General features: G+C 46.5%; 1 long non-coding RNA gene across 7 annotated transcripts in view; it reads left to right on the forward strand.

Moving 5' to 3' along the window:
* Positions 1-11,312, forward strand: part of LOC133103924 (uncharacterized) — a 109,053-nt gene extending 97,741 nt beyond the window's left edge. For all 7 annotated transcript variants that reach the window (XR_009703423.1, XR_009703421.1, XR_009703425.1 and 4 more), the window contains 2 exons: positions 7,251-7,432; positions 8,478-11,312. This is a non-coding gene — a long non-coding RNA (uncharacterized LOC133103924). The remainder of the gene's footprint in view (positions 1-7,250; positions 7,433-8,477) is intronic.
* The last annotated feature ends 10,996 nt before the right edge of the window (positions 11,313-22,308 follow it).

Consider the following 22,308-nt stretch of genomic DNA (forward strand, 5'->3'; position numbering starts at 1 on the left):
GATGAACCAGCCGTGCAAAGGGCTGGGTAGGAATTTGGAGGCAGCTGGGAAAGCATCCACACATAGGTCCTGAGGATGCATATTTGAGGAATAGAAAGGAGGCCAGGGTGCCAGCTCAGTGGGCAAAGGGGAGAGTGATAGGAGATGAGACTGTGGAGGCCACAGGGGCTGGGTCATGCAGCCTGTGATAGATTTTGTTCTAAGCACATTGGGAAGGCACTGAAGGATTTGAAGCAGGGGAATGATCTGCCTTGATTTGTCACCTAAAAAGATCACTCTGGGGCTTCCCTGGTGGCGCAGTGGTTGGGAATCTGCCTGCCAATGCAGGGGACACAGGTTCGAGCCCTGGTCTGGGAAGATCCCACATGCCGCGGAGCAACTACGCCCGTGAGCCACAACTACTGAGCCTGCGCGTCTGGAGCCCATGCTCCGCAACAAGAGAGGCCGCGATAGTGAGAGGCCTGCGCACCGTGATGAAGAGTGGCCCCCGCTTGCGGCAACTAGAGAAAGCCCTCGCACGGAAACAAAGACCCAACACAGCCAAAAATAAAAATAAATTAAAAATAAATTAAAAAAATAATAATAAAGGAATTCCTTAAAAAAAAAAAGATCACTCTGGTTGCTGTGTCGGAAATGGATTGTTGGAAGGCCAAGCGTAGGAGTAAGGGATCTGATGAGGAGCGCGTTGCAGTCGCGTCCATAGGAAGAGGTACTGAGACTTGGACCAAGATGGCGGTGGTGGTCAATGGTTCTCAAGCCTTTCTTCTGTGTGCTTATATGGATGACAAATGTCCCATGCCCAGAGGGACTCTAATTAATCTGTCATCCGTTGCTCTCCATAGCAACCACCATGGGTATTTTCCAAAACTAAGAAGGGTGACTGGAGTATTTCTTTCCATGAAGCAATCTGTAAGTCTTATTTCTCTTAGCTTATTTCTCTTAGTTCCCCTCTGCTGATGGGGGACTAAATTACAATAAGAAAGCCTTTTGCTTAACGTTGTCATAAAGCTCTCAGAATATATTAAGGAATCAGTCGGTGATCAGTGTACACTTTTCCAGAAAATTCATTTCACTTCTTTGCTGACCTTAGTCCTTGTTCCTGTCACATTGGGGTCGTGCTGTGTTTGAAGACACATAGAGTGATCAATGGTCCTGGTTTGTTCTGTACTCTGGTACTCCTCTGGGTTTAGCACTGAAAATCCCACATCCTGGGGAACCTTTCAGTCCCAGACAAATTGGGACAGTCGGTCACCCTCCATCTAAATGTTCCTTTGCTGTTTGTAAGTCAGCTGTGCACAGTCTCACTCACTGGCTTCTGACAGCAGGTTGGTTTTGCCATTGTCCGTTTGATAGACAGTGAACCTAAGATCCAACAAGTCTGAAACATCCACTCGGGATCACCCAGCCAGAAGGCAGTAAAGAGAGGAGTTGAACACAGGACAGCTGAGTCTATTTCTCCACACCTGCTGCTTTGGGGACAGTGACACCGGCCCCTTCTGACTGGGCCGTGAAGGTGAGGGCTACGTCTTAGACACACTCTGCACTGCAAACAGTTCTCCATTTTGATTATTTACAAACACACCCTGTGAGGTCGGACGCCAGGAGAGAAGAGCCCTGCCCTTATTCCGTAGCTCTCTCTGAGTAGAGAGGTGACTCAGGCCGCTGCCGGCCCTGACCCAACCCAGCTAGGCCAGAAAAGCTGCCACCTCAGATCTGAAGATGGAGATGCAGATGAGACCCTGTTCCAGAGCCAGACCTTGGAGAATCCAGGAAAAGATGAAGCAGCGGATGGGAAAGGGACAGGAATAGAGAATTGACTGCATCTCTTTCAGGAATCTTGTTGATTCTCTATCATGAACTCCTTGTTAAAAAAAAAGAATGCATTTTTCATACATTCAGAATTCCAAGCTGCCGAAAATTTCCTCCTGTGATGAGATGCATTCAGAACAAAAACATGCGGGCTGATTTGTCTTTCCTTGAAATCAAAGACACTGTTCTAAAGGGGCTGCGTTTGCCACACAAAGGTAGCAGATGTTTGCAGAGATTATAGCTGCACAAGCATTTGCACGTTCAATCTTGGGGCGTTTCGGTTTTTGTAAAGAGAAACGGTTTTTGTCATTCCGTGATGCATGGAAGCTTCTGGTACTGGTACCCCGGAGTCACGGCTCAGGTGGGCTTGGCAGAAGGCAGCTTGCGAACCCGGCCTTCCACACTCTGGACGGCTCTGCGGGGTTGCAGAGAAAGGTTGGATCCAAGTACAGCGTGGGTAGGACAGGTCAAGTCACCAAGAACTCACTGAGCACTTAGTTATAGCCAGAATGGTGTTAGGTCCTCTAAGGGGAGATGCAGGGCCTTCTAGATGCTGCAATCTTCATTCTGGCTCGCAAGGAGTTTCTAGACTAAAGGCTGCCTAGATTCACAAATTTAGAAAGCTGATTCTAAAGCTGAGTTGTTTTTTTTTAACTTCTCAAGCATACTTCTCGTCTTTTATTCCCTCCTCTTGATATTCTGTGCTGGAGATCCGACAATCTCTCAGATTTCTGCCTTTCCCTTGTCCCTGGAATACAATGGGTTATAGGATCCTGCATCTTCTGTCTTCAAAAATGGAGCGCAAAAATCCCTCCTCTTTCTTTGCATTTGTATTGCAGTTTTAATCCCTTCTCCTTACACACATCAGAAGCAGCCATGTCACTCCTCCCACACTGTGTGTTATGATCTGCTCGCGGGTTGTACTGGGAGCTACTGGAGGTTAGATTAAGCTTTACTTTCTCAGCTAGCACAGGATCTGGCTTCTATTTGGGGTTCTTTAATTTCCTTGACCAAATGAAGAAGTAAAGATGTAAATGACGGTATCTTCCTTAACTACATCCCACCATGCCCATTCGACCCCTCTGTCTCTGTTGATGTGGGTCTCATTTTTTTCTTTTTAATGTGGCAACTCCTATTCATCCTTCAAGATCCAGCACCCATGTTAACTCCTCCAGGAAGCCTTCCCTGATTACTTTCAGCCTGTGTGGTTTATTCACTTCTTCCTCTGTGCTTCTACAGTATCCTGTACTTGTGAGCTCAGAAGAAAAATACTTCAATGACTATATGTATCTGATTTCTTTTTGGACTGCCGGGGTTCAGAAGTAGATTGAATTTTACAATCCTTTTCTGTCTGATGTTGCTGCCAGACCACTGCCTGAAGCAGTGTCCAGCTGGATTCGTATTATATTCAGATATATCGACTATATATTACTTTATATATAAATATAAATATATATATAAAATACGTATTTTATATATATATACTTTTTTTCTGTTTATCAGAGGGAGCAGAAATCTCAAGAACGTGACATTAGTGATAAAGGGTAATCGTGTAGACAGGCATGTATGGGTCAGCCTGTCGGCTAGTATGGCTTCTGGACCACTAAGCCTTGTCAGTGCACAGAGGCTAAGCTTGCTGTTCCCAAGGCCTGGAAGGGGAAGATGCTTAAAGCCATCCTTTAGCATCTGTTCTATTTCCTGTGCTAGATGGTTGATGAGAGGAATTTCTCCTGATTCAGAGCTTCCTCCATGCCAGGCAGGTGCTGGGCACAGGCTCTATACTGACGGTCATAGGTGTAGACTTTGGGTTTACAAAGGTGGTTGGAATCCCCTCTCTATCACTTCTTGCTGTATGATTTGGGGCAAGTTACTCAACTCCTTGAAGTCCCAGTTTCCTTTAAAGGAAAAGGAGATTCACACGAAAAGTCACCTTTGTAGAGCCCCTGCATGTGCCAGGTGCAGTGTGAGTGTTTTGTGTCACCTCATCTAATCTTCCCAGCCACAATGAGGTGAGTACCACTACCGCCCCCATGTTACAGATGAAGAAACTGAGGCTCAGAGTGCCTGGGTCCCATGTCCAAGGTCACACGGCTGGAAAGGCTCTGAGTCTGGATGGAAATCCAGACAGCTTGACTTCACATCCAATACTCTTAGCCATGACATTCGTTAATCACATTCTGATAAGGATTTTGTAAGGATTATATAAGTTAATTTTTTAAATGGGGCCCTAGATGTTCAATAAGTGATAGCTTTAAAAAAATATGTTCAGAAAACGTTATTGAATATGCAAAATGGAAGGACTCACATTCCTAAGGAAAAATAAAAAGGGTTCTCACTGTTTTGAACACAAAATATTCAATTATAAGGATAATTTACTTTTAGACTATGAGCATCAAAGAAGAGAAGAAAGACTCCTTACAAAGAACATGAAAATTGGCTGCCTTTTCCTTTGCCCTCCAAAATGGAAGAGACTTACAGGGTTTTGGAGAAAGAAGATTGGAACTTAAGGAATTTTGAAGGCTTCCTAGTAAAGGGCATAGGTAGACATTCTTAGTGATCCAAAGACTCAAAATAGACTCACACTAGAGATGTAAGACAAATCAACATTAAGAATGTTGGAATGGGGAATTGTGGTATAACAGGACATGCAGTTCTTTCTTTTTGAAACTTACACCCCAGATTCGGAAATCCAGGAGGATGTTGTATTATACTTCTGCTCTTGGGTTTAACCCTCATTACTTCTCTCATCTGCCTTTCTCCTTCTGCAACTTCACTGAGACCAAGAACTATATTTCCCTACTATTTGTGTCTGTCCTTTAATACAGGTTATATCATTTAGTTCAGGAAAATGGGGATTAGTAGACCCAAAGTGGTTAGTGGACTTGCCCAGGTCCGACAAGTGAGTGGTATTGTAGGATTTCAACTGAGTTCTCCCAGACACGTCTGCCTGACACTGAAGTCCACCACACCAGAGCAGATCTGGGCCTGATACAGACCCCTGGACCTCTACTTCCCCGGCTGCCTGGATTTCCTGTGGTTGGTTTGGGAACAAGGGGCTCTCCCGAGAGGCCTCCCTAGGCTCCTGCCCTCTTTCCAGTGCTTGCTTCTGGGTAATACCAGAGTGAGGCTGCCAATCCTGACTTGAGGGTCCCTGCAAGATTGCCCTACAGAGCAGGGGCTAAGCCCCCCCAGGCCATGGCCGGCCCCAGACTCTTCCTGCCTGGCGCTTTTCTTTAGGGAAGTCCCTCAGATCCTTGGTCAGAAAACCAAGAGTGACCAAGTCTTCCTCTTTTCAAGATAGCCCTCCCCATTGGCCAAAAGACCAAGACAAAGGGAAAGGCTGTGGAGAAAGGACCCTGACATGTCACACTCATGGTTCTGGCTTTGCCTTTTTTAGAAAAGGAGCTCTTTCCCATGGTTAGGGGAGAAGTCAGACTTCCCTGTTTCTCTTGGGCCGGGCATGAAGCAATCTTCAGTCCTGATGTTGACACCAGGTCAAACCCCCAGACCTTCTCTTGGGGCTTGGCTCCTTGGACTTCTGAGCTCTGACCTTCCAAAAAGAAATTGACCAACGGGCCAGGGGTCCCACAGCCGCAAGAACTGTGTCTTGGTCTTAGCAGGGAGGGATAGGAGCAGAACAGAGCCGGGGACCCAGACCCTGGGACACACAGCTTGACTAGGCCCCCAGTTCTACAGCACAGTGGCTGGGAGGCCTCGGACACGTTACTTAACCTTTCTGAATCTCAGTCTCCTCACCAGGAAAATGGGGAAATTGTGCTCTATGCACAAGTGGATTGTCTATAGAAAAAAAAAGAGGAAATCTACGTGGAGAGCTAGGGTAGGGCTTGGCATACAGTAAGCTGTCAATAGACATTAGGTACTCTCAAGGTTATTGAAGGTTGCACCTGAATCTTTAGTTTGAACAATCACCTGAACACACAGTGTACGTGAGTAAGGATTGTGTACCTAGAGAGGGAAGGCTCTGGATCCAACCAGAACTGGGTTCAAATCCCAGCTCCCCCACTTAGCGGTAAGCTGTGTGAACCTGGAAAAGTTAATTCTCTTCTTTGAGCCTGATTTCTCATCTCTTGCTTTCTTTGCAAGGTTCCTGTTAATAGGTGGTGAGTGGTGGGGGATTAAGTGGAATAATGTCTGCACACAGGCACATGGCAGCTATGCAATAATTGTCCCCATTATTACTAAGGGATCAAGGCAAATCCATTCAACGGATGGTGTGAACCTTTGTGGGTCTCAGCACCATCAGATACGTGAAGATAGGGCAGTCTTCTGGCTTTGTATGTGTGTGGAGAAAATCTAATGGAAAAATTAAGGTCAAAGTGGCTTTCTTCTTTAGATCATTCGCTTTTTTGTACTCCCAGTGCCTGGCACAGCGCTTGGTTTGTTTGAGGTCCTCAGTACATATTTGTCAAATTAAAGAAAGCTTTGTTAATGCCAACAGAGTTTTGTAGAGACAGGGCTGGCTCCACGGGCAGGGCCCCATGCTTGGTTCTATGCTCTGCTTTTGCCATCTTGAGACTCTTGGAGGTTTTTGAACAAGGGTCTTTTATTTGCATTTCGCACTGGGTCCCACAAATTAGGTAGCAGGTCTTGTGTACAGGCAAATATGCTTAGAAGAAAATCCGAGCTCCTTATGCTGACTTGCCAGGTGTTACCTGATCTGCCCCTGCTGCTTTGCTGAGCTCCGCGGCCATTCTCCACCTTGCTTCCTGAACTCCAGGCACCCCGACCTGTTTCTTTTTTTTTTGAGCAAAAAAATATTTATATTTAGTTTAGCATTAATTTTTTTAGAAGTAGAACATTTTCATAAAGCTTATTGAGGTCAACACCCTATTTACAGACAGAGAAACAGGAAATTCCCCAGATTGCATAGGTTGATATTGACCTAAATTGGGGTCAACATCTAGAATCCTACTTCAGCCATTTCTTCTCCCCACTCAAGCTTCTCCCTAGAGGAACATTGATCTTGAGTTTTCCTTAAAAACGGAAAATTTTTTCTGACAAAAATGTCTGAATATGGTAATATAACAGATTACTATTTCAGTTCCATAGAGGTATGCCTACCTTATAAGAAAACATACCAGAATTTATTTTGGGGGGGAAAAAAGTAAAAAAAAAGCCTAAGATGTGCATGCTTCCTAACAATAGATGATTTACCAGCAGCTACAAAATAGTACAATTAAAAAAAAACCCCACATATTTGTTTCTTTAATAGACCATCCCACCGCCCCTCGGCTCATACGACGGTTGGTTCCCATCACCATTCCTAAGTCACCTCTATAGAGACGAGCCTACCCTCCCAACCCTCCCAGCCACTGTCTGTCTTAGTAGTTTAATTTACACTCTTCCTAGCCCTTGATGCTTCTTTGTGAAATTAGCTGGTTTATTTATTTGTTGACTCGTTTATTTTCTGTTTCCTCCAGGAGACTGAACTCAATGAAGGTAGCCACCTTCCTGTCTCTTTCCCTGCCTTGTTCCCATTGTACAGCCCTTGGTGAACAGTCAGGGCTCAATGAATACTTACCGACTGAAGGATGAATGGGGTTGGTGGTGTTGGATTTCCATCTCACAATGCTGATCTCCTGGGACTCACTCATATAGGAAGGTGAGAGCTGAGTTGACACCACCCACCGTGGGCGGGCTTGAGAATGGCTCAACCCCTACAGTTGAGCCAAGTGGCCACCATGCCCATATTCTCTTGGCAGCAGAGGCTGGTCTCCTCGGTCAGATCCCTGCACTGAGAGTTCATTGTGCACTTGGGACTTAGAAACGTCTGCATTGCTGGTGCCAACCAAGAGATGGAAAATCAGAGATAGATAACAATGGAAACATTGGATTAGAGGTCATTTAATCCAATGCCCTGTTACAGATATCGAGGCCCAGAGAGAGGAAGAAACTTATTTGGTAACAATAACAATGTCAAAAACCAAAACCAAACCAAACCAAACCTATCCATCAAACAAAAGAAAAAACACAGCGGGAGGCAGTATAGCACAATGTTAAGACCTCAATGCAAGCATGATATTAAATGAGTTAATATTTATAAGGTGCTTAGGACAATTCCTGGCACAAGGAAAATGCTAGCTAAGTGTTTTACAAATTGCAGATCAATCCGTTGAGCTCTTTTGCTGGTCCAGGAAATTTGCAAGCCCCTTATTTGTATCATTTCATTTAATCCCCCAGCCATCTTAAGAGGTAGGTGCTCTAACGATTTATTCCCATTTTACAGATGAGGAAATGTAAGCCCAAGCTAGAGAGTGGCAGAGCTGTGACCCCAGGCTGGCTGCCTTTAGGGCTGAGTTCTGAACTCCTACCCTGGATGGCAGTTATGGGTAGAGCTGGCCTGGCATCTCTGTGCTCCTTCCCAGTACTAGGCCTAGCACTGGCCTGAGTGGGAAATGCCTCTGATTCACATCTGCTCGGCTGGGAAGCTGCCTTACTCATTGGCTCATTCATGCCGCAAGCCTCCTCTGCATCTCCCCCTGTGCAAGTTCTACAGACAGGCTTGTGAAGTCGAGTGTCTTCTGTGTATTAGGGTAGCAGGCTTCCAGGCTGGAGGGGTTGACAGGAGGTGGGACACACACTGGAGAGCCGATGAGCCCAGGCTGGCTGAATCTGCTGTTCCTCCTGGGGTGCTTGTTCTTCCCTAGGTGGAGGGTGCTGCCTGCACGGGGGTCAAGAACAGCTAGGATCCCAGAGACGCTGGATGAGATGGGTCTGCTCAGCTCCCCACGCAAAGCTCCACGGGCACGGCTGTGATGGTCAACTGCTATCTCCTCATGCACCTGAAAGCCCCGCCCACCTTTGGGCCAGGTGAGCTGTGGGGGAGGGGGGAAAGCCCTAGCAGAGGCCATCCCTGCAAGACCCCAAGACCCTCCGGCAATGACTCCAGATTCACCTCTGCTACCGCAGCTTGGCTTCTCCTATCTGGAAACTCTGGGCCTGTTCTGCTCCCCACACCCTGTCAGGAGCACCCCAGTAAGCCTTGTGGGATTTGTCGTGGGTCGCTGGAGGTGAGCGTTCCCTCTTCAATCCACAGCAGAGATGCCCAACCCTGTGACATCCATTGACCTCATTTTCCCATTCATTCACGCGTGGATACGTTCATTCAACAAATATTTATTGCATTTCTATCGTGGGCTAGGCATGGAGCTGGACTCTGAGGATACAACTGAAAATAAATCTGTCACAGCCTCCACTCTCACGGAACCCACATTCCAGAGGGCAAGCATAAAGAGAGTCAAACAAGGAGAAAAAATAATTGCACATCTTGAAAGGTGTATGGAGGGAAAGAACATGGGTATTTCAGCGATTTTGGGGCTGACTCAACAGCTTGCGAGAGACGACTGTTAAAAAGTTGAGAGTTTTGTGAGCTGGTTGTTTAACACAGCCATTATGAAAAATTAAGTAAGTGTACAATGACATAACTTATATGGAAATAAGAATTAAAAATTGAAGGCATCAATTATATGGGGTGCTGTGAGCAGAGAACTGGAAGATTGGGAATGGGTTGGAGAAGCCACTTGTGTCTACTTGGCTTCCTCTACCCATGCCTGGGCCCTCGGTTTCTCCTTCAGGACCCCCATCCCAGGTCCTGGAATTAGTCCTGATTAGGGCCAGGCTGGTCCCTAGGCTGAGGCCCGAGTGTAACCAGGAGGTAAGTCAAACCCAGTGTCCTGCTGTGGGGACACTCCAGAGGCCCCTGTGGTGACCTGGGCTTGGGCTCCTGTTGCGGATCATTCTAGGCTGGCCTCTCACCTCTGACCTTGTCTCTTCCCAAGGGCATCCTCATCCCATCCTCCCACCTGGTTCTAAAAAGTCTGCGGCCTGGATCTGACGGTTTGACGAGCTCTCTGAGAGTCCCCACGTGGTAGCATGACTGGTCCCCGGCACTGACCACGTGCCTGAATTAAGCTGGGCCATGTGGATGTACACTCTGCCGGGGACTTACGCTCCACCATGGGGGAGCTGGTCCTGCCCTATTGGCCCAGCCTGGGTCAAATAGAAAACCCAGCATCACGTCTTCCTCAGTTTCCCCAGTTCAGCAAGGGTTATTAGCAGTATCTCACCCACTTAGCAAGGCAGGCATCAGGAAACGCTTCTCAAGTGAGAGGGTCTGGGACTGAGCCTTCACAGGGCACAGTCGTTGTAGGCGTCTTGTGTGCTCAGAGAAGCCTCCATACACCCCTGTTTGAATCCTTCCCTGCATGGCCCCCCAAAAGGCCACTTCCTTCTCCTAACGCACGTCCACTTTGCACGTCCCAGCCCCGGCCTTCCCTCAGGACACAGGTCGGCCAAGGCAGTAGACCCCACTCCTTCTAGGACATTCTTCCCTGGCTCCATAACTGGGAAACCAGCCCATGCTCCCTCTGCCCTGGGGACCTGGCTTCCCTCCCCACCATCTACCCCTCCTGCTCTTCCCTTCTGAAGCTCTCCAGAACATTCTGACTCATCCTCTGACTCAGATGGTCTCTCTCTGTTCCCACGTTCTGCTCCCTGACAGGCTGGAGATCACAGCTCTCACCCCTGGTTCAGTGTTGGGGAGGGAACAGCTGGATTCCTGTATGTGCTTGTGTGTGCGCGTGTGTGTGTGGTGGGAGCACACACCTCCCCACCCCAGGGAACTAGGGAGATGGTTTTCCTATTCCTTCCCCTCCTTATAGCCCCTGACTCCTCAAGAGCCGACAAGCATCCTCCAAGACCCCAGGAGGGGTGAGTGCTGGGGTAGCCGCAAAGAGCCTCAGCCCGAGCTTCACAAGATGATTGTATTGTTGAAGGTGCTTTTTAGCGAAGAAAGTCCCAGTTGATGACCCCTTCCACCAAACCCCGAATCCCGGAACATCCACGTAACAGAACTGGCAGGAACCTAGGGGCAGATACTTTGAGCTTGAGAGAGACCAAGATTGATGAAGAACCACATTCAAAATTACCCAGCAAGCAGGTGGCCAAGCCGGATTGGGATGGTAATGAATTCGTGCCCTCAGTTGATGTCAGATATTCCCTGTCTTCTCTCCCTTCCATCCCCACCCCCACCAGGACCCCTCGTCCCTCTGCTTCTGCTAAGCCTGTGCTGTGCAGTACAGTGGCCAGCAGCTACATGTGACTGCTGAGCGCTAGAAATGTGACTGGTTCGAATTAAAAGGTGCTTTAAGTGTAAAATGCACACCGGATTTCAAAGCTCTAGTATAAAAAATATTCTATTGATTAGTATAAAAAATGAGAAATAGCTCATTCATATTTTTTTATATTGATTGCATGTGGAAATGGTAATATTTTGATAGTTTGGATTAAAAAAAACATATTAAAATGAATCCCACCCATTTCTTTTCACTTTTCAAAATGTGTAGAAAATGTTAAATTACGTATGTAATTTAAATAAGTAATGGCTCATGTTTGTGGCTTGAATTATATTTCTGTTGGGGTTGACCAACCCTGGGGCCAAATCTGGCCCCCTGCTTATTTTTATAAATAAAGTTTTATTGAAACATCACCAGGCTTATTCATTTACATCGTGTTTTAAAGTGATTTTGCTCTATAATGGCAAAGTTGAGTATTTGTGACTGAGAACCTATGACCCACAGAGCCTAAAATATTTCGTTCCAGCCCGTTAAAGAAAAAGTTTTGCCGACTCTTGCATTAGGCTGTCAATTTCATGAGAGTGGGGATTATGCACTTCACACAGAGTAAATACTTAATTTAAGTTAAATGAATGAGTAACTTGGTTAATTTTGGAGGGTAAGTTTGTTGGAATTCCAGGCAGACGGAATAGCATATGCCAAGGTATGGGGCCAAGAAATAGCACTGGATGTGCTGGTGCTGGGGGTGTTTGGGGTGGCCTTTTAGAGAAAATTTGCCGACTCTTATTCTGGACACTGACATCACCCTCCTCCTTGGTCCCTTGACTTGTGTTTTTCTTTCCCAGGCAACCTCCATCCTGCCTGCACAAATCCCAACAAATCATTGACCAGCTCCAAGATCTCCAGTAGCCTGACCATTGCCTGCAGGATGAAGTCAAAACTTCTTAGCATGGCCTTGCGGGTCCTCTCACGCCACCCTGCCCAGCCCCCGAGCCTGGGGCCCTGCCATCTCCTCTCCCCTCCAGTGCTCTGGGGCTGCTCCTACAAGCACCCCACCCATCCTGGTCTTCATGCCTTTCTTCATACTCCTTCTCTGCCTGGAAATCTCTCCTTGATCTTTGCAAGTCAGATACCCACCCTTCAAGGCTCGGCTCCAATATTTCTTCCTTGAGACACAATATGGCATTTTGCCAGTTTTTGAGTTTCTTTTAAATCATTGTTACTGTATGATAAATGACAGGAGGTACTGGGTTCCCACGGCACTTTGTATCTTTTTTTAACTGAAGCACTAATAATTTAAAACTGCAAATTTCACTTTTTATCTACTACTTACTATATGTGCCAGACACCACGCTAAGCTCTCCGCGTGTATTGTGCTTTATGGTTCTCACACAACTCTATGAAATCTGTGTTATTTTACCCCCATTTTACAGATAAAGAAACTGAGACTCAGAGATGTGATATAAGAATAGTGAGTGGTGGTCCGGAAATTCAAATTCAGGTTGATTGGATTCTACAGCCCAAAATGTTAATCTGAGATCTGTGCTCTTTCCTGAGGCTACTTCCTTAGGTTACTTCACCCACACCTGGGGCCTCTGGGTTCCTCCTACAGGGATTCCCACCCCCAAGTCCTAGATCAATCCTGACTGGGTCTCCTATTAGATCAGTCCTGACTGGGGACAGCCTAGTCCCTGCTCTGAGGCCTGAGTGTGTTGGAAGAAGTAAATCAAACCCAGCATGGGGACCCCTCCAGAAGCCTAGCTGTGTCTGCTCACTGAGTCCCCATCCTTGAGGGTCCAAGAAATAGAGTGAAGTGTAAGTTAACTCTTGCTCATTTTTGCATCTTGATGTAAAGGTCACTTCCTCAGGGAAGTCCACCATGATTGCCCAGACTGGGATAGGTACTGAATATATGTTCTTATAGCATCCAGATCTACTTCTCCTTCCATAACTCATATATATTTTTTTTTTTTTTTGGTAATGACTCTATCATTTGTTTCCCTGACTAGATTATAAGCATCATGAGGACAGGGGCTTTGTTCATCGTTGTACTTCCAGGACTTTTCTCAGTGCCTGATGTATCGTAGTTGCATAGTGACTATCTGAAAGGATGAATGAAACTCTGCTTGTTCTCCTCACCTGGATGTCTGCCTCGCTAGTCTCCAGATCCATGAGGAAGCAGAGAAGCATGTGAGTTTCTGTCCCTTCCCCTTCCTGAATGACTTAGTGTTGAAGACACTGGTGTGTGTTGAAAAGAGACTGAGGGATTGATGAGCAGAACTCCAGACAGAAAGCCCCTTCCTCGACCCCAGCCAAGGAAACCCACCCCACCATGTGCCCTCTGGGGGCACAGCCTGTGGCCGGTGACCCAGCTGAGGAGAGGGAGTGGGCAGGTCCCCAGGCACAGGAAGTGAGCCAGGGCGACTCCACCCCTGACCCAGCCCCCCAGGAGTGCAGGGAAGCACCACTGATCCCCAAATACAGCCAAAGGGCTTCCCCTACCCTCTCCTGCTGCCTCAGGGTGTGGTTTGAGAATTTCGGTTTTCATCTGATTCGGAAGAGGCAGTGGCAGGTGAGTCCTACAGCCGTTGGAATTTTTCTATCTGTCCTGCACATCCTCAGACATCCTGGGGCTTGGCTGGTGGGTGGGAAGGTCAGCCTGGGAATCAAGTCTCACATGCATATGTTGGTCCAGGGTGACTGATTCATTCTGGTTTGTCTGAGACTGTCCTGTCTTTAAAACTGAAAGACCCTCATTCCTGGGCAAACAGGGGGAGTTGTCCACCCTGGCTGGGCAACTCTTGCTCTTAAGTGACTAGTTTCAGCACTGGATGCTACATCACTGAATCCTGGCCAGTTTGTCATCGTTTTGGGTACAAGCCTGTCATCTTCTTTAGGGCTCAGGGTTAGTTTGGGGCTGGGGACAGACAGCAGTCAGCTCACGCCTGTGAATCTGGCCAGACCAAAGGGACTCGTGTTATTCCTTTTAAACCCAGCGTTAAAGACCGTGGGAGGTTCTGCAGGGGTTCCTACAGCTGTGGGGACCTCAGAGAGTCTGCATTACTAGGTTGTGATGGTGGCCACGTAGAGCTGGCCTGGATTTGGGGGGATACACTTATACAGAGCAGAATAAACTAGACCTGAGTATACAATAGAAATATAACACAAGCCGTATGTGCAATTTTCAAGGTTTTAGTAGCTATGTTGAAAATGAAACAGGTGAAATTAAATTTAATAATATATTCTACTTAACCCAATCATCCAAAACATTATCATTTTAACATGTAATCAAAATAAAAATTATTGAGATATTTATTTTTTAATTTATTTTTTCATTTTAAGTGTTCAAAATCCAGTTTGTGTTTCATACTTTCAGCACATCTTGATTCGGACCAGCCACATTTCAAGTGCTCCATGGCCACATGTGGCTAGTGGCATCTGTATTAGAGCAGAAGTAGGCACTTTCAGGAAAGGGGAGAGGGATTTTATCCAGATAGGGCTTCCAAGATCTTAGCGGGTTTATTTTGAGGGGATATTTGGGGTCCTTGAGGATGAAAGTGTGTTTGTGAATTTCAACGTCATTGCCCAGGTGTGATACTAAAATTTTCTGGGGATGCTATTTGGGGGATGTAGATCCTTGGAGGAAAGGACTGTTTTGTCATAGTTCACCTTTGTAGGGCAGTCGGACCGTGAGGAAGAATATCCATGGGTGTGATTGGGGAGGGGCTCTTTCTGACTTTCAGAGAAGGAGAAGGTGTGTCTTCTGCCTGCAGTCTCAACAAGCCTTAATCCTAATGGAACAAACTTCAGACTGGCCCTAAAGAGGCTCCTGCTAGGAGGATGTGATCACCCCTTCCACCACCCTGGAGGGGCAGGCTGTGGATTACATCCTAGGTCTGGTCCCATCTTAGAATCTGAGCCCCAGTGCTTCTTAAGAATTGTTTTGCAAATGTCAATCTCTTTCTTAGAGGAGTGCTTCTTTGGCCTTTGAAAGTTGTGCTTTCTTCCCTCAGAAGCATGGACACCCCAAAATACACACATACTTTTAAATACAATTGGAGGGGTATAGAGGCTCCCTGAAACATCCTTTGCTCTCTAGATCAAGCATTCCCACTGAAGATAAAAAAATAGAGTCCTGAGCTGAGTTTCCTAAATGTCTAGAGCAAAAAAGATGGGGAAGGCAAGACCAAATGTTGGTAAGTATGTAGAACAACCAACACATCACCGGTGAGATTATTAGTGGTAGAGCTATTTGGAAAATAGTTTGACATTAAAGAATTAAATGTGCATCTACTAAGTGACCTAGTAATTTCATTTTTTGGTATTTATCTGAGAAAAGTTAAAAAATGTAAAACGTTTTAAAAAAAAGTTTGTAACACCTTTAATCACAATAGCGTAAAACTGGAAATAGCCCAAAATATTTCATCAACAGGAGAAAAGAAAAAAAAAGCTATGGTTTATTTGTACAATGGAATACAACTCAGCGATAAAAATAAATAGATTAGTGATACACACAACAATGCCTGTGAATCTCAAAAAAATCATGCTGAGGGAAAGAAGCCAGACACGAAAGTGTCTGTCTGCGTGATTCTATTGACGTGAAGTTCTAGAACAGGCAAAACTAACTTATGGGGAAAGAAATCAGAGTTGTGGTAGCTTCTGGGAGAGGATGGATTTATTGGGAAAGGACATAGGGGAGCTTTCTGGGGTCATGGGAAAGTTCTACAGGTTTCTGTTAAAATGGAAGGACTGGCCTACTTAAAAATCTATGCATTTCACTGATATAAATTATACCAAGTGAAAAAGGAAACATTCTGGAGACTCTTAAAGACTTGCTACACCTCTAGTCATTCTTTGTGACAATAGGTTCCCGGACAATGGGTCTGGCCCTGCTTTTTCAAGTAAAGGGGACACCTGCCACCTCATGTTCATGATTACTCCCAGCGGGACTAAGGGTCTTTGAGGTGGAGACAGGTTTTATCATCATGGTGTTCCCAGGGCCTGGTGTGGGGATGGGCCTTAACAGGTGCAAAGCAAATATTTTTTTGAATAAATGAATAAACAAATGACTCTTTATATATTTATACATCTATAAATATATATTGTTTATTTATAATATATATTATTTTATTTATTGAAGTATAGTTGACTTACAACATTATATTAGTTTCAGGTGTACAACAGAGTGATTTGATATTTTTATAGACTATACTCCATATAAAGTTATTATAAAATATTGGCCCTATTCCCTGTGCTGTACGTTACATTCTTGTATCTTATTTATTTTATACCTAGTAGTCTGTACCTCCTAATCTGCTTCACTATCTTCCCCACACCTCTCCCCACTGGTAACCACTAGTGTGTTCTCCGTATCTATGTTTGTTTCTGTTTTGTTATATTCATTCGTTTGTTTTATTTTTTAGATTTCACATATAAGTGAAAACATACAGTATTTGTCTTTCTCTGTCTGACTTATTTCACCAAGCATAATACCCTCCAGGTCCATTGGTGTTGTTACAAATGGCAAAATTTCATTCTTTTTTATGGCTGAGTAATAATAAACAAATGACTCTTAATGGAATTACTTGACAGGAATAAGAAGTTCTTGTACTCATGGTTGATCCATGGGGCCTGACACTGGAAAAGAAAGTGGGTCATTGTGTTTTCATAAAAGAAGGAGTCAAGTTTCCTCCCTCCCTCCCTTCCTTCCTTCCTTCCTTTTCTTCCCTCTCTCCCTCTCTCCCATCTTCCTTTTCTTTCTTTCTCTTTCCTTCCTCCCATTTCTCCTTCTTTTCTTCACTCCTCCACTATTGTGCCTCAGAGGAATATCCATTCATTTTTGGGCCCTTTGATTCACTGAGTCTTTAAGGAACAGTGTTTATCAGCTTTCAAGGAATCTATGAAAATAGCTCATATCTGAATAAGTAACGAGAATTGCAAAGTATGAGTGTTTAATTAAATGTATATAAAACATATCATTATGGAAACCAGTTCAATCCAACTCAACTCCTATAGTTATATAAAAATTGTACTCAGTATAGGATATGGATATATTTTAATGTGGTTTCATGATGTTGGATGAGGGAGTCTCCAAAAGTCAGAGGGACTGGGGGCTCCCAAGCCTCTCAAATAGCTGTACAATTGATTTATACCTGAGACTGTGGGAAACTCATTTGCAAAAGTGTACAAGAAGGTGGGAAAGGACACAGGAAGAGAAGAAGAGTAAAAGGGTCGATGTATCGGGTTATGAGGAATAACATCTCATTCATTTTTTACCAAAAAAAAATTGCAGGTAACATATACATGCGTAGTAGGCAGAAAAATGACCCTCTAAAGAGGTCCGTGTCCTAACCCTTGGAACCTGTGAATATGTTACCTTACAAGACAAAAGGGACTTTGCAGATGTGATTGAGGTTAATGACCTTGAGATGGGGAGATTATCCTGAATTATCCAAGTTGGCCCAAGGTCATCACATGAGTCCTTAAAATTGGAGAACCTTTTGTGGCTATGGTCAGAGGTAGATGTGACCAGGGAAGAATGATCAGAGAGAGGCAACATTGCTGGCTTTGAAGATGAAAGTAAGGGCCATGATTCAAAGAATGTAGGTGGCTTCTAGAAGCTGGAAAAATCAGGAAAATGGATTCTCCCCTTGATTCCATAGGAAAGAACACAGCCCTGCAGACATCTGACTATAGCCCGTTGTCAGACTTCTAACCTCCACAACTACAGGATAATAAATATGTATTGTTTAGGCCACAAAGTTCATGGTAATTGGCTATGCCAGTCATAGCAAATTAGCACAACATGGATGGGTCCACGTGGCATTCAGCATGTATTGAATGTTTTCTATGTGCCAGGCACTGTGCTACGTACTTGCATGTCTGAGCTTTCTTGATTTTCATAACAACTCTGTGAAGTGGGTACTATTATCACCCCCCTTTTAAAGATTGAGTCTTGAGAGGGTAAGGAAATCACCCAAGGTTGCAGACCTTGTGAGGGACAGGAGTGGGATTTGAACCCAGTTTTGTCTGTTTCTATACTATACGGTAGATTCACTCACATCCAGAGTAAAAGCTCTTTATAGTTTTTTGGTCTCCAATCCAGGATGACGAGGGGAAAGTCCACCTCTGCAGAAGCCATGAGGAATGATGAATACAAGGCACGACAATGTGACAGCTCTTTAGGGCGACATGTTTTAGTACTTGAAGAACCATCTCCTTTCTCATAAATTGTCTACAGGACAACATGTTTTAGAACTCGAAGGAGCATCTCTTTTCACATAAGCGATTACAGAACTAATTACAAACTGTTTTTAATCTGTCCATTAAGGTAGATGTAACTAAGGCAACATTTTGTTAAAGTAGGTTGAGTGTGCGCTTTCGCATCGGAATGACTACTTTTATTTCTCTGAGACTCTTTCTAATTCTCTTGGCTCCATCTCGGGCCATCTCCTGTTCTTTCTTGCCCTTTGCTCTCCATCTGAGAATCTTCAGCCTTTCTTCCCTGCATCCCTGCCGCTTTCCTAGTTACCTCCTACTCATCCTTTAGCTGTCTTCTTAAATCGCCCTTTCTCAGGGAGGTCACCCTGATGCCCCAGATTGGAGGAATCCTCTGGAATACATTCCCACAGTGCCCTGTGCCTTCCCTTTATCCGCCTTATCACACTCATCCATGCACGCATTTATCACCTATTTCCCCTCACACCTTAAGCTTCATGAAGGCAGAGCCTCACCTCTGTGCCGTTTCCCACTGTGTCCCGCGGGCTCAAGACGATACTTGGCACGACGTAACGTTCAATAAATATCAATGGGTTTTGATTCCTGATAGACGTGGATTGGTCTTTGCTCCTTACTGGCCACGGTTGGTGTCTACTTGAACCCGGGCTGGGCGGCACTTTTGTCCCATCCTCCACCTTCCACTTCCTCCTCCTCCTGTGTTGTGAGTGTGCACTCGTACACAGGTACACCTGTACACGTGTGAGCACACGCACACGCACACGTGCACGCATAGGGTGAGCAGTGTCTTTTCAGATCTCCTCTTTGCCTGCAGGCCGGAGCCCCTGGGCCCTTGTTAGCAGGCCTGGCTTCTGAACTGGTCTCAAGAGGGAAGAGTGGGGGGATGCTGCTTCTGAGAGATGCATTGCTTTCTGGGAGCACCTACCCTCCTGCGGGCGCCCTGGGGATTATCTGTGCATCTGTCTCTCCCCTCTGGGAGGCCTCCTTTTCCCTGAAGCTCACACCCTGGGGCTCCATTTCTCCCATTCCTGCCCCCATGTGGGCTGCTCTTCAGACTGGGAGGTCAGTGGCTGAGGCCACGCTTCCCTCCCTCCGTCCCTTCACCCCACAGGGCGCCTCAGAAGGAGAGTCCCTCCTTCCAGGGTCTCCAGGAGACTACCTGGCATTTCACAACTGCTGCCCAGACAACACACAGCCGAGGGCATGAGGCCGGGTTGCGGTCCCAAAGGGGGCCTGACCCCTGAACCCCAGCCCTCTGGAGCAAACTTGGGGTGGTCATTGCATAACCAGTAATGAAACCCATGCCACGGAGCTGAAGACCTTTGACCATGGAACCTTTTGGAAACAGATTGAGACAGTGGTGATGTCCTCTTCTGTCCCTGTTCCCAGCCTGCCTCTGCTCCACCCATCCCCCATTCGTGCCCTGGACTGGCCTTTGCCCTGAACCCTGGCCCTTCCCAGTGTCCCTGGCCGGCTCCACCTACTGCCCAGACCAATGAGAGACTAGAAGAGGAGAGTCTGATGGGGGGTGGGGGTGGGATTGCCTTCATGTCTGGAGGTAGAATTGCAACAACGACCCCACAGCGCTCCAGGGCAGTGCTTCCCGAACTCCACGGGGAGGCCGGGTCTCCCAGCTGACCTTCCTGCCTGCCTCCCTAGCTGCCCCCTGCAGCCTGCCTCGTCTTGTTCTTCAGCACCTCACAGCCAGACCATCTCCCTTCCGTAGCCCTCTTCCCCTCTCCCCTCACCAAGATATGCAGAGAGTGTTGGTTAAGACTTTGGGAGTCCACAGACTTGGGTTCAATACCTAGCTGTTTGACCTTGGACCTGTGACTTCACCTCTTTGGGCCTCTGTTTCACCATCTGTAAGATGGGTTAGATACTCCCTTTCTCACAGGGTTGTCATAAGAGTGACTTCAGGCAATGCACCCGTTTAACACACACTTTCTGAGCACCTGCTATGTGACAAGCACTGAGCTGTGTGCTAGGGTTACAGGGTGATCAAGACAGAGTCTGGTTGGAAGGAGCCTGCAGTCTAAAGGTGGAGATAGAAAACTCTCACGCACATTCACAGAGATAGTCCAACAAATGAACAGAGCCATAAATTCCCACTGCATGTTGGATGATGCTAAGAAGCAAACAGATGGGAAACAGTGATAGAAGGCAACACAGTGAAAGCATCCTTGAGAGTGAGGGTGTTGAGTAAGAGGTGTTTTAGGAGATGGTACTCGCCAGACCTGAAGGATGAGAAGGGGTCCATGGTTGGAGGAGATGGACCAGGTAGAGTGACGTCCTGAGCGATAAGACTCTGAAAGCCAGAAACTGCCTGGTGGGCTTATAGATCCCAGTGGGGGTCTTTGTGGCTTGAGCAGGGAGAACCAGAGTTAGATTGGTGTTTCTAACCAGAGTAAGAAAAGGTGAGCATAAGACAAAATCTACTGGATACTGTAGGCCAGTGGTTCTCAAAGTATGGCCCCTGCATTGGCAGCATCAGCATCATCTGGAGACTTGTTAGAAATGCACACGCTTGAAGCAAAGCCCAGATCTACTAAATCAGAAACTCTAGGCGTGGGACCCTGCAGGGGAGCCATTTTGATTTTGAGACTCTCTGCTGAACTAAGGGGAAGAAGTTTGGAATTTTACCCCCAGCATGGGAAAACACTATTAGAGAGGTTTTTTTTGTTTTTAATTTTTAAAAATTTTTTTATTTTATTATTATTATTTTTTAATGATATTCTTGTCTGCTTACATTTTTATGTATGTATGTATGGCTGTGTTGGGTCTTCGTTTCTGTGCGAGGGCTTTCTCTAGTTGTGGCAAGTGGGGGCCACTCTTCATCGCGGTGCGCGGGCCTCTCACTATCGCGGCCTCTCTTGTTGCGGAGCACAGGCTCCAGACGCGCAGGCTCAGTAGTTGTGGCTCACGGGCCCAGTTGCTCCGCGGCATGTGGGATCCTCCCAGACCAGGGCTCGAACCCGCGTCCCCTGCACTGACAGGCAGATTCTCAACCACTGCGCCACCAGGGAAGCCCTATTAGAGAGTTTTAATCAGGGGAGAGGCGTGTCTAAATCGGGCTGGTGGTACCATCTAATGGCTGGCGTCCACGCCATCTTCATCCCACCTTTCCACGCTCCTGCCTCGCCGTCTCCCCTTCCACTTTGAAGGCTGCTGCCTACTCAACCTCCCCTCCTAGGGCCTCTATTTGTGGGGGTTGTACACTGTAGGGCCACTTGTTTTTGCAAAAACCCATATTTGAGCAATTTCCCTGTGGGAATTCCAGGAAGTGAAACCCGGTAGACCATCGCTTGGGTCTGGGAGTCAACCTTATTGGAATCGGGGAGGCAGGAGCTACGCTCTCCAGGGCTCGTGGGACCACCTTGTGCGGGGGGGGGTCCCACCTGGTCTCAGGTGGCTCCTAAGGACGCTCTCCAGTGGGCGTGGCCCGTGGAGTATCCACCCCCATCTAGCTCCTGAACTTCTGGGCAAGACGCTACAGCCCTTACGGTCTGACTGCACCCACCGCCAAGGGGCAAATCTCAACAGATGATTTAGGTAAAAACTGCTAAAATACCAAGAAAGCCAGGCAAAATAGCTGAAATACTCAGGCAGTTGAAGCCAAATACCTAAACTACCTGGAAAAGTTCAGGCAAAGTGATTGCAAGACTCACAGAACTCAGGCAAAGCTGTTTAGCAGTCAGTGTGAACAGAGGAGCACGCGTGGGGTTTGGAATCAGTTTCCTGGGTGGACACCTGCTTTGCTGTGTGGTCTTGCCTTTCAGAACCATCATTTGCTCTTCTGTGAAGTGGCGTCAGTAGCATACACCTTGTAGGATTTGGGTCAACAGGGAAGACTCAAAGGGCTGGAGGACTTGGCTGGCAGGAGACTGGGGAGTCGGATTCCATGACTGGCTTCATTCATGGATCTGGTGCCTTGGCAGGGATGGCTGGAAGCTGGACTCAGCTGGGGCGGCACATTTCCACTCTGGCATGATGTCTTACGTGGTAGCGCAGAGTTCCAGAGAATGAGATGGAAATGGAATGGTCTTTTATGACAAGCTTTGGAAGTCACATAGCCTTTTGTCCGCCATACCCTATTGATTGAAACAGTCACAAGCCCACTCAGATCCAAGGAGAGGGAACCAGGCCTTACCTCTCCATGGGAAGAGTG

This window comes from Eubalaena glacialis, chromosome 13 (assembly GCF_028564815.1).
Source record: "Eubalaena glacialis isolate mEubGla1 chromosome 13, mEubGla1.1.hap2.+ XY, whole genome shotgun sequence".
NCBI classification, from domain to species: domain Eukaryota; kingdom Metazoa; phylum Chordata; class Mammalia; order Artiodactyla; family Balaenidae; genus Eubalaena; species Eubalaena glacialis.